Genomic DNA, 13,050 nt, shown 5'->3' on the forward strand with positions numbered 1-13,050 from the left:
GTGCTCATTGAAGGCTAGCGGCGACACACCGACCATGTAAATATCCCACACGGTTTCTAAAAGCACAAATGTGTGTGATAGGAGGGAGTAGGTCCTATAGGGTGACCAGTGTGAAATGCCTTAATGGCAAGGAGGCAATTCTTATCAGCAAGGGTCGGCTTCCCATCTGCTAGCCTAGTCGAATAGAACGCAGAAGTTAAGTGTGCTTGGGATGGAGTAGTCCAAGGATGGGTGACCCGGTGGGAAGTCGCATATCTCAAGCTTCATTTAAAAGCTATGACATGGTCATTATAGAGATATATTATATCTCTATAGTGACCCATCATGGCAATTATATAAACCTTGGGATCCTTGTTTTGCTAATTTGTTGACTATGTTTTTATGGGTTATTTTTTGCTCTAAAAAATTAAAGAATGGTTGACTTGACCTGTCACTACGATTATATTAATCTACTATGTTTTTATGGGTTATTTTTCCCTCTAAAATAATTAAATAATGATTGACTTGACCTGTCATCGCGATTATATAAACCTTTTTCAGGTTGCATGCAGGGTATAGGGGGCAGGGTGTTCTTCTCGAGCATGTCTCCCTTGTGCGGCTTATAGATGCGGCACATATCTGTGGGCTCCCCGAGGTATATATACTATCTGTTATCGACAATTATGGGGCCCCACACAATCTATCCCTTTGACCCAACAACGAGAAGGGTTTGACCATGATGGTTTCCTATTGATACTAGTAAGGTACACGTGCATTGCATGCATGAGATTCGGTAACCAAATTATTAATAAATACCACACTATAGCATGTAAGCTTTGATTCATATATGCATGATGTAGATGTTCATTTAATTCTTATAGTTCATCTCATCCAAAATCAATTAGTTTTATAAAAAAAATCTATTTTAAGATTCATGGAATTGTGCATTTTAAAGCATAAAGTAAATACAAAACTGACAATTCATTTAGAAAAAAAGTTTGGGCAATTAAGATATGGAAGATTCTAGAGAGCAAAGGAGAACTGCTTGTGTTTTGAAGTTTCTGCATTATGCTTAAGTTCAACCATGGAGTCTTCTGGATTGTACATGTGGAAGAAGCTGGTGGAATGTAGATGATATCCAACGGCCAGTAGTGCTTGGATTTTCCATCTCTGTACCGTCAGATTGCCTTCATCCAATGACCAACTTTCAAAGTTATTCGCACACTATATAGGGGTATAGATATAGATGTGTCCCATGCTAGACCAAATAAAGTTTGAGCGCATGCATGGGACGACCCCCCCCCACCGCCATCGCCTCGAAGTTGGGAAACTGACATTGTACGTATTGAACTAGGCTTGGAGTCGGGTACGGTGTTCATTTTGTAATGTAGTTGGTGGCCCATCGAAGTTGTGCATTTGGGATTTAAACAAATCACACAACACCGTACCATACATATTTTCGGGCCGCATGCAGTGTATACATGGTCTTCTGATTGACCACGTCTCCCTTGTGCGGTTTTTTGTGACGACACACATATCTGTGGGTTCCCCGAGTGTATATATATCATCCCTTTGACCGATAATGAGGGGTATGTGTTGGCCGTGAATGGATTCCTCCGAGTTCGTGTTAGGGCCGGTCACCGTCACATGTTGTTCAACCAAAGCTCAAGCTCATGTGTTGTCAGGATTCCCTCCCACATGCTCGGATTGCTGGGTTCGACCTACATCATACCCTGCGTATCTCGTTCTTAACTACCTTGCCTTCATGGTTGTTGTCTGTATCGAGAGGTAGGCACCACATCTAAATTGTACATTATTCTATATTGAAAACACACATCACCCCTTCCCAACGTACATCATTTTGGGCCGCATGCAAGAGGTGCTGGTTTTGTGGTCCCTCTCATGTGATTTTTATGATGGTTCAATCTATTGGCCCAAGCGGTTTATCGACGACAACAAATGTCGTTTGACCAAACGATAGATTCATTGCTCCGTCTTATGGTAGGTCATGGCGACATGCATATATGACCAAAGTATCGATCATTACGTGTATCTGCCCCGCTGACACGAAGTGGGAGGTGGTGGGCCAAGCATCCTAGCTAGGTACAACATTATGTCATCATAGACATATATATATAGTGGCACTATTCTAATCCCAGGATCAAAATAACTATTTGGATCACAACTCTCGATACCCGCACCTCCCGCGTCGCCCCCTCCCCTTCCCCGGGAACCAGCCACCGCTCCTAAAATCCGGCCGACGCGCCGCTCCCTCCCCGGGATCCAGCCGCCGCGACACCACCGCCCCCGGATCCGGTCACCAGACCGCCTCCTTCCCCTGGATCCAGCGGGGACTGATCCCACCACCGCCTCCTTCCCTCGGCCAGCCTTCCGTTGCCGTTTCTCGGGCTCCGGCGGGCTTCCCACTGCCGGCCCCTCATCCCCGGCACGCTGACCGCTGCCACCTACGCCGGCCCCGAAGCATCTCCGCCGCTGACCATCCCTGCCACGAAGCGCCTCCGCCGCCCCCGGCTCCGGCACACCTCCATCCGCCGCCGCCGCCCATCGGAAATCCCGAGCGCCGCCGCCACCGGAAACCTCTTCCGCGGTCGCCCACTAGAAACACCAGGCACCTCCACCTCCTACCAGATCCCACCGGCAAAGCTAGCCCCGGCAAAGCCCCGCGTTCCTCCTCTCGCTGCTGCCCTGGAGAGGACCCTCCCAATCTTGCGCCACGGTGGAGCTCCCCTGCCCCAGTGCCTCACACCGCCGGCCGGCATCCCCCACCCCGTGCTGTGCTAGCCGGCCACATCGACCTTCTCACGAGGGGCACCCTGACCTTCTCGGAGGAAGGTTCATCCATGGAGCGGCCGCGTCGTGCCTGGCTCGCCACACACCTCCGCCCCTGTGTCACGAGTAGACTGCCAGCGCGTGAAGATCCCAGCACACCGCCCTCGAACTACCCTTCGAGTGCCAAGCTTCCCTTAGCCACTCGCGGTAGCATGGCTACTTTCCTCCCCGTTGTGATAGCAGCAAGCAGCCGCTCGTCCATTGGCCTTCTCTTGGCTCGTTGTATTCAGAAAAGTACAGATAAACTAACTGAACTCATGTGTTGCTTCGTCCAAAATACCATGGATTTGTGCTATTGATTACTAAAAAGTTCAGAAAATGATTTCCCAACAAACAGAAGTTCAGGTAGCTGTGTGTTGATAGTCCAGAAAGTCCTTTTGCATAAATCCCACGGTGCTTGACTGAATCGGCCACTACATCTGTGACTCCCCACCACCCGACAACAAGGACAGTGAGCCGTTTGGCACAAGGCCCTGATGGAAAAATGCTCAGTACCCCTCCGTATCCACCTTCTTCCGTCACCCGACGACCTCACCAACACATAATGGAAATGCCTTTCAGCTGCTCCGCTTGATTCCAATGAAAAATGACAGGTTACACTTTGCTTGTTCGCACCATTGAGGTTGATGATAGGCAAACATGCTCCTTTTTTTCTCGCCTTACATTTTTCACTTTGATGGTCAGTTTCTAAGATCTCTCATGTCTCGCGTGGAGTGGTTTTCTTCCTTCTGTGATTCGATGTTTATTACAACACATGGATTTTCTCCGTTACTAAAAAATAAACCAAGAAGTTCAAATTAAAAAGATAGAGGAGTTCAAAATTTATTAAAAAAATGGATTTCCATCGTTTTTGGAAAAAACCTAGAGGTTCAAATTTAAAGAAAGGAGAAGTTCAACGTCTATTACAAACCCAAGAAGATAAAATTTAAAAAATAGAGTAGTTTAATTTTTTTTTATAAAAATGGATTGTCCCCATTTCTACAAAAACTATAGAAGTTCAAATTTAAATAACGGAGCGGTTCCATATTTAACAAAACCTAGGATTCTCCCACATTACTAAAGAATAAAACAAGAAGTTTTTCTGCTTCTAAAAAAGTACAAAATAAGAAGTTCAATAGTGGCCATATCATGAATACTTTGCTTGTGAATCACCATGCATAGTGGCATGTCTATATGTGCTTGTACTACTGTGCAAAAAATTACTTTAATTTTTTGTGAAGGTAAAAAACTGCATCTCAAACAATTTTATAAAAAAGTTTTTCTCTCTTAAAATAAACCTAGAAGTTCAAATTTAAAAATGGAACGGTTCTATGTCTATGAAAAAGTAGGATTTTCCGTTACTAAAAGAAATAAAATCAGGAAGTCCAAATTAAAAAGATGGAGAAGTTCAATGATTATAGAAAACTCAGATTTTCCTCGTTATTAAAAGAATGGAACACAAGAAGTTCAAAATTAAAATAATAAGAAGTTCAACTTTTAAAAATAGAGCGCTTCAAAATTTCATAAAAAAGGATTAAGAAAATAAACCAGGAAGTCTATATTAAAAAGATGGAGAAGTTCGATGATTATAGAAAACTCAGATTTTCCTCATAATTAAAGAATGGAAACAAGAAGTTCAAAAAAAATAACAAGAAGTCCAACTTTTTTTAAAAAAATAGAGCGCGTCAAAAGATTAAGAAATAAAACCAGGAAGTCCATATTAAAAAGATGGAGAAGTTCGATGATTATAGAAAACTCAGATTTTCCTCATAATTAAAGACTGGAAACAAGAAGTTCAAAAATAAAAAACAAGAAGTTCAACTTTTAAAAATAGAGCGCTTCAAAATTTCATCAAAAAGATTAAGAAAATAAACCAGGAAGTCAATATTGAAAAGATGGAGAAGTTCGATGATTATAGAAAACTCAGATTTTCCTCGTAATTAAAGAATGGAAACAAGAAGTTCAACAAAAATAACAAGAAGTCCAACTTTAAAAAAAATAGAGCGCATAAAAAAGATTAAGAAATAAAACCAGGAAGTCCATATTTAAAAGATGGAGAAGTTCGATGATTATAGAAAACTCAGATTTTCCTCATAATTAAAGAATGGAAACAAGAAGTTCAAAAATAAAAAACAAGAAGTTCAACTTTTAAAAATATAACACTTCACAATTTCATAAAAAAGGATTAAGAAAATAAACCAGGAAGTCTATTAAAAAGATGGAGAAGTTCGATGATTATAGAAAACTCATATTTTCCTCGTTATTAAAGAATGGAAACAAGAAGTTGAAAAATAAAATAACAAGAAGTTCAAATATTAAAAATAGAGCGCTTCAAAATTCATAAAAAAAGATTATGAAAATCGGATTAAAAATTCATTAAAAACTCAAATATTTTCACGTAACCGAGAGAGGTTCAGGTTGATTACTGCCAGAAGTTCATGTACTACACGGTGTGCATGTTGTATTAAAAAAAGAATAAAAAAAGCAAACACTAAAAGTTTTGTTGTTATAAGTTCAAGTCCTTCGTCAGAGAAAGTAAAAAAAAATATTGTGAGATATTTGTACAAAAGAAATATCATTTGTGTAACACTGATGATGTATGAGAAAATTACAAACGAAAATACGTCACAGAAGTTCAACTAAAAACAGCAGGAAGTTCAATTACTACAGTGGATGAATTTTAGATGAAAAACTTTTAAAATCGTCGCGAGTATGAAAAAACGATCAATACGGAAAAGTTGCATGTTTACAGCAGCTTTCCAACGGTATGTCATTTGCCCAATTCCGGTGAGTGGATGGAGAACTACGAGCAGTGGATGGAGAGCTACGAGCAAACAAATCACGTGAAAAACAGAGTGAAGTTCAGGTACATTCGCCGAGAAGTTCAGGTTCTTCACGCGGTGCATTTTCGAAGAATCTGTTTCGTGATAAAGGCAGAACGAATGATCTCACCATTTTCAAAATTACTTGAAAAATTTAAGTTAGGTCATGATATTGGGGTCCATAGCTTTCCAACGGTATATTGCAAGCCCCATTTCGGCAATGTTGGCGGGAGTTCAACCTAGTTAACAGAGAAGTTCAACGTACTACTAGCGGGGCAGGTCAGGTTGTGATCAGAATATTATTCGGATCCCGTGATCGGAATAGTGTTTATGTGTATATATATATAGTCTATTCTGCTAATATTAGCAGAATAACTATTCTCATAACACTTCCGCACTACATGTTCAACAGAAGTGCACATCATTGTTTAAACAAAGTGTGCTGCAGTACTCACGCGAGTGAACTTCGTGTCGGAAAAAACTACACGCAGTGTTTTTCCGGTATTGTTTTCGCTCTAGTTTTTAACCGTTTATTAGAACGAGGCGTATAATATACCGTTGGAAAGCTATGGATTAGGCGCAACTTCTCTATGTTGAACATTTTTCGAGATTCCCCACGGTTGAAGAGCAGCTTTAAAAACGGTGTGGCGGACGACGAGTGGCAGCGAGCGTTTTTTCGCGTTTTTTTTCTAAACCACTAGTTGGAATGAAGCAAATGATACACCGTTGGAAAGATATCGTCAAGGCATATCATTTTCATATCTATTATTTTCTCTAATTCGCTACGGTTTAAGAGCAGTTTCAAATTTACTAAATCGCGGAATTCTGTTTTCAAATTTTTTCAAATTTTCGGTACTTTTTTAGCTCCATCTTTTTAACCTTTTTCGAAATGAGACATGTAATATACTGTTGAAAAGCTATGGACGAGGCGCAACTTTCATATGTTGAAAAGTTTTTGAGATTCCTTACGGTTTTAAGTTAATTTTGAAAACCGCGTGGCCGACGACGAGTGACAGCGGCCGTTTTTTGCGAATTTTTTACAAACCGCTGGTCAGAATGATTCAAACAATAAGCCGTTGGAAAGATATCGACGAGGCGCAAATTTTTCATGTAGAACACTCTCTCTAATTCCTTATGGTTTAAGAGGAATTTTGAATTTACCGAAATGCGGATACTCTGTTTTTCGCGACATCCAAATCGACGTGCGTACTTCATCCGACTGAAAACCGCATTGCATCAGACGAAAAACCGCACTGCATCAAAGAGTCAAATGAACTTCATAATATTTTTTTGTCAGACGTAAATTTTCTCAGACGAGTTTTTGTATGAAGGAGAGTGGACCGCAGAGACGAGAGCAAGTGAACCTCAACATATATCCAAGTGAACAACACTACCATCTTGTTGTTTCCCTAATTTTTTTGCGCTTTCATGTTGGGAACACGTGAACAACATCACTCTCAAAAATGAACCACGTCCGAGGACCAAGTGCACTGCATGTGTTTAACGGAATCGACTGAGTTTTGAAACACACAAGCACATCGTGCACTTCACATAATCGACCGAGTTTTGAAACACACAAGCACATCGTGCACTTCACACACCAGCCATGCAAACCGCAAGCAGTTCCCAAACGGACTGCATCTATTTTTTACAAAAAATAAATACATTTGACTGAAGTGGACCATAGTACTCCTCAAAGTGGTGCATCACCCTTTTTTCATGAAAAATGAACCTCTCCAACATACCAAGCGGACTGCATGCCGCGGCAAGCCAGCTGCAAGACGAGCCGCACGAGTTGTACGCCACGCTCTTCATCGTCGTCGCGCATAGGTGCAGCCAGCGGGCTGCACCAACGAGAGTGTTGTACTACACGCCGCTGGGGGCGGACTACGTGTTCCAGCGAGCCGCGCGTCCATGTGGGTGTCGACAAACTGAAAGCATTCACGAGCTGAACCGCTGGTCTACAGAGCCCTTCTAGCAAAAATGCATCTACGCAGGAGGAGAGGCAGATTCTTGCCAGTGAACTACAAGGCCAACCTAGTTTCTGTTCAACACGCAAACAAAATTAAAATCAAGGTGTGGCGCACTACTCGCGGCATCCGACTGTACTGCACATCCAAAGTTAAGAAAAAAGGAAGAAAACCTTTCTGAACTGAACGGGTTCGTCGCTGCTGTTTGACCTTCATCGTGTGGGATCCCAAGCAAGATAGGGAGGAGGGCAGGAGGTCGCCGCCGAGGAACGAACCACCACACTGGGTATGGACTGCAGCAGGCGTCACGGCCAACTGCCACTGTTGGGGTAGCGAACGTTTGTAGCAGGACCTGCGAACTAAACAGGCCATAGCGCCCGAGACCTTGGACGCGAGCCGCCAGGATTGATGCATTGTGGACCTCGCGCGGGGTGTCGGACACCCCCACGCCCCTCTGGATGCGCTCGATGGTGGTAGGCGGGAGGTGGAGGAACTGGGAGGGGAGAGTCACCGGCGACCCCCGAGCTCAACGTCCGACCATCCAATCTATGAAGCCAAGTCACCCTCGATATGGGGACGGAGAGGACGCCCCCAGGAGGTCTTGGCGTGGATCCGTCGTCGAGCAGCCGCTGGTGGATAATGGCAGGGCAGATCTAGCTGCCCTCGTCCAAGTGGTTCGCAGGGATGGCGACGCGCAGATCCGATGCCGACCACGCGTGGGAGGACTGCAATGGGCGGATCCGGTGGCTTGCCTGCGTGGGGGAAGGTGGGGCGGGGAGGGTAGGTGGTTTGAGGTGGTGCGGCGGCACAAGAGGGTGGAAGTGGTGCGGCGGTGCAGGGAAGGGAGGTGGCGTGGCGGTGGGAGGTCGCCGGCCTGGGGGCGCGGCGGTGGGTTGGTGGATCGGGGGAGGAGTGGGGGGAGGTGGGGTGGGTTTTCTTTTTTTTCGTGCGGTTCGGTTTACGTGGGTTAGTCGGGGTGTTATGAGAATAAGGTGGGGATGTGCAAAATAAGGTCTTAAGAGGTGTTGTTAGAATAAGGTCTTAAGGGACGTGCAGAATAATGCTGTCCTATATATACTAGATCCCAGGATTAGAATAGTTATTTAGATCACGAGACGCCTTATATAGGGGCTGAGCGGATGCTCCCGAACCCACCTCGCTACCGTACCTCCCCACGCCCCCACTCCCTCCCAGATCTAGCGAACCTTCCCACGCCCCACTTCCTCTCTGCTCCAGCCACCCTCCCCGTCGGCTCCGGCCTGCCCCCGCCCAGGGAACCAGCCGTCGTGCCTCTCCCACCCCGGGAGCTGGCCGCCGCGCCGTCCGCCGCCCAGGGAATCGTCCGCCGTGTCGCCCCTTCCTTGTATTGGGCCGCCGCTGGGGATCACGCCACCGCTGCCGCTTCCTTCGCCCTCCACGGATCACGCCGCCGCCGCCACCCTCCCCGGATCACGCCACCACTGTCCGCCGCTAGCTACTGTTGCCTCCGCAGTCCTCCGCTAGCTGTCGCTGCAGTCCACCGCTAGCTCAGGCAGGGGAGGCAGTACTTATCCGGCTACCTCTGCGTCACCTGTTGGCACACTGAACAGCATCCGGACACCACCACGGATTGCCCCTGGTGCTGCTCGAACTTCTCCACGCGGGCGACTGGTCGCTCGAACTTCCCCTTGCCAGCCATGGTGGGCCTCTGTAAACTCTCATGGCGGCTCCTCCTCTCCTGTAGTACAAGTGAGGTCAACTGCAGCTCGATGGAGGCGCAAAAATTTGTGGTATGCACTAACACAAATCCTCCAGGCTGCCTGTATCGTTAGCGGCAGAAGCTAGTTCAGTTATGAGTTCTGACATATGCTAGAGGAATTTCCTTCAATCCAAACTGAGTAGAGCTTGTGGCATCTCTTTCTTATTTTTTCCGTGTGAAAAATTATGAGAAGGAAGGAATTATCTCGCTAGATGAGCAGTTCCACTTTAGTTCTTCCTATAGATTCTTCAATTTTTATTTCCCAAGTATTATGTTCTCTTAGATATTAGATTAGTACTCTGTCTTGCAAGCAAGGATGCTCTGAAAAAATCAAACACGTGATGCTTGATACACCATGGCTCAAGTTCTCTACAAATTTTGTTGAAGGTCATCGGCCTGTCCTAGCACACGGACGTGCTGTACGCCTTGGCCGTCTCTTTCCTGGTGACGAGCTTGATGGTGACGCCGCATTCCGCATTACAACCTGGCGCCACCCTCCGCCCGAACTATGCCGGCAGTGCATCTGAAGACCTCGTTCGTCCTTGAGCTCCTGTTCCACGCAATCAGACGCACATACACAGACACAGCTGTACCCCGTATACTTGAGCTTCAAAGCTTCTGAACTCTTTGAATTTGTGTGCATGTTTTCTTTATTGTGTCATTGCATAGCTCCTTCTGAACTCGGTGAATTAAAGAACTTGTGGTTCAGAGAAAAGAGAAGCATTTTATTATCAAGTGGTCACGGATCAGCTCTAAAACTTGCATCTTTCAACTCTGTTGTTCATACCAAAAATAAAGCTAAAATAGGAGCCTAGTAGAAAAAATAGCAGAAGTTCAATTTATTCATTTTACGAAAAGACATAGAGAAAACAAAAGTCCACTTTGCATAGTGAACACCCGAAGTTCAAATATTAAATGCAAGGCAGAAGAAAGTAAAAAAGATCTAGTGGTCAAAATAAAACCCACGAACTAAAAATAACATTTAAAAAAACAAAAGTTCAATATAAAAAAGTGAACATTTTGATGTTAAAAATTGTAAAGCAACTAACCCCCTTAGGGTTCACCCAAAACAAGGAGTCCTGATTCAAATCAGAGACAAAAATGAAAACCGATTTTACCCATTTCTAAAAGGAACGCGGAAGTCCAAAATTTAAAAGATGGAGCAGTTAAAAATTTATATACAAAGAAGAAAACAAGCCTCACCCAAAAAATGTTAACTATGTAAATTTAAGTAATTAGATAGTTCGAAGAAAATATTACACGTGTATAAAATTTTCACCATGGATTTCCTTTTTTCAAAAAAGTAACCCCCAAAAAATATAATACATGCATTTTATGTTTGTAAGAAAATATATTTTGTCCATTTCGAAAAAAACAATGGAGGTCAAATTAAAACAAAAGGAATAATTCAAAAAAAAGTTCAATAAGAAAACAAAGTTCAAAAATATTAATTGCACGTGAAGGTCATGTTTCAGAAATTCCGAAGTTCACGTCTACCACGTACAGAATAAAAATCATCAAATGAAAAAAGGGACCGCCAAGGCCATTTCACCGAAAAGCAAAAAATGCATAAAATTTCGTGACAAAATTCTATAAGAAGTTCAAATTTAAAACCGAAAACAGGTCAACATTAAAATAAATGAAGTTTCTAATATCTAAAAGACAAATTTGGAAGTTCAAAAAAATTGAGCAAGAAGGTCAAAAAACTAGTTCAGAAATCTTTATAACGGATTTTTCCCATTTGTAAAAAAATCAGAGCAGTTCAAATTAAAAAGAGGAACATTTTAAAAGATTATACAAAACTGATTTCCCCCATTCTATAAAAATTATAAGTTCAAATTAAAATAACGACGCGGTATCATTGTATATATAAAAAAACATTTTCCCCCTTACTAACCAATAAAACTAAGAAGTTCATATTTTAAAAATGGTGAAGTTCGATGTCTATAAAAAATCGAATCTCTCACATTATTAAAAAATAAAACCTAGAAGTTCAAAATTTTAAAACAAAGAAGTTCAAAAAACTCGATTTTCCTTGTTACTAAATAATAAAACTAAGAAGTTCAATTTAAAATAATAGAGAAGTTCATAGTTTATAAAAACCTCAGATTCTCGTTCTAAAGAATGACTAATAAGTTCAAATTAAAATAAGGGAACAACAAAAAAGTTATAAAAATGATTTTCCCCATTTTTTAAAAAATTAGGAAGTTCAGTTAAAAATATAGAGTAATTCAATGTACATTAAAAACAAATTTTTTTCTTGTTACTGAAGAATAAAACCAAGAAGTTCAATTTAAAAATGGGGAGAAGTTTGGTGTTTAATTAAGAAATATAAAAGATGGAAAAAATAAAATCAGGAAGTCCATATTAAAAAGATGGAGAAGTTCGATGATTATAGAAACTCAGATTTTCCTTGTTATTAAAGATTGGAAACAAGAAGTTCAAAAATAAAAAACAAGAAGTTCAACTTTTAAAAATATAACACTTCAAAATTTCATAAAGAAGATTAAGAAATAAAATCAGGAAGGCCATATTAAAAAGATGGAGAAGTTCGATGATTATAGAAAACTCAAATTTTCCTCGTTATTAAAGAATGGAAATAAGAAGTCCAAAAATAAAATAACTAGAAGTTCAACTATTAAAAATAGAGTGCTTCAAAATTCATAAAGAAAGGTTAAGAAAAATCAGATGAAAAATTCATTAAAAACTCAAATATTTTCACGTAACCGAGAGAAGTTCAGGTTGATTACTGCCAGAAGTTCAAGTACTACACGGTGTGCATGTTGTATTAAAATCGTCGCGAGTATGAAAAAACGATCAATATGGAAAAGTTGCATGTTTACAACAGCTTTCCAACGGTATGTCATTTGCTCAATTCCGGTGAGTGGATGGAGAACTACGAGTAGTGGATGGAGAGCTACGAGCAAAAAAATCACGTGAAAAACAAAGTGAAGTTCAGGTACATTCGCCGAGAAGTTCAGGTTCTTCACGCGGTGCATTTTTTAAGAATCTGTTTCATGATAAAGGCAGAAGGAATGATCTCGCCATTTTCAAAATTACTTTAAAACGGCTAGGAATCAGAGAAAACCAACAACATGAAAAAGTTTCGCATTTTCCTTAGCTTTTCAGCAGTATATTATTTGCCCCATTGCAATAAAGTTTGTAAAAATTACGGCGAAAATACGTTTATAGCCATTTTCAAAACTGACATAAAACCGTAATGAATTAGGAGAAACGATATATATCGAAAAGTTCCGCATTTGTTCAAGCTTTCCAACGCCATATCATTAGCTGCATTCGGACGCACGGTTAAAAAATTAGCTCAAAAATACGAACTCGGCAGGACTTGGACCATTTTCTAAATTACTCTTAAACCATTCAAACTTAGATAAAAACTTTTAAGATGAAAAAGTAGCGCATTTTCATAAGCTTTCCAATTCCATATCATATGCCTCCATTGGATTAGCCGTTTAGAAATGACATCGAAAAAACGAACTCATCTGTTCGGTTTATGAAATTTTACGTTTTTTCAAATTACTCTTGAACCATAGGGAATTAGAGAAAACTTTCAACATGTGGAAGGAGCGGTTTTGCAGCAGCTTTCCAACGCCAGATTATATGTCTCATTCCGATAAACGGTTTAGAAATGCGATCGAAAATACGATTCACGTTTTTTGTGCGAAGAAAAAACGGTTTTCAAAACTGCTCTTAA

The 13,050-nt window shown here is 41.7% G+C and overlaps 1 long non-coding RNA gene across 1 annotated transcript; it reads right to left on the reverse strand.

Moving 5' to 3' along the window:
* Positions 1-7,237: 7,237 nt before the first annotated feature.
* On the reverse strand, positions 7,238-8,557 carry LOC125541524 (uncharacterized). Its single transcript, XR_007297566.2, has 2 exons — positions 7,774-8,557; positions 7,238-7,674 (listed from the first exon to the last, which is right to left on the reverse strand). It is a non-coding gene; the product is annotated as an uncharacterized LOC125541524 (long non-coding RNA).
* Between the last annotated feature and the right edge of the window lie 4,493 nt (positions 8,558-13,050).

Source organism: Triticum urartu, chromosome 2A (genome assembly GCF_056163025.1).
Source record: "Triticum urartu cultivar PI428250 chromosome 2A, HENAU_Tu73, whole genome shotgun sequence".
NCBI lineage: Eukaryota > Viridiplantae > Streptophyta > Magnoliopsida > Poales > Poaceae > Triticum > Triticum urartu.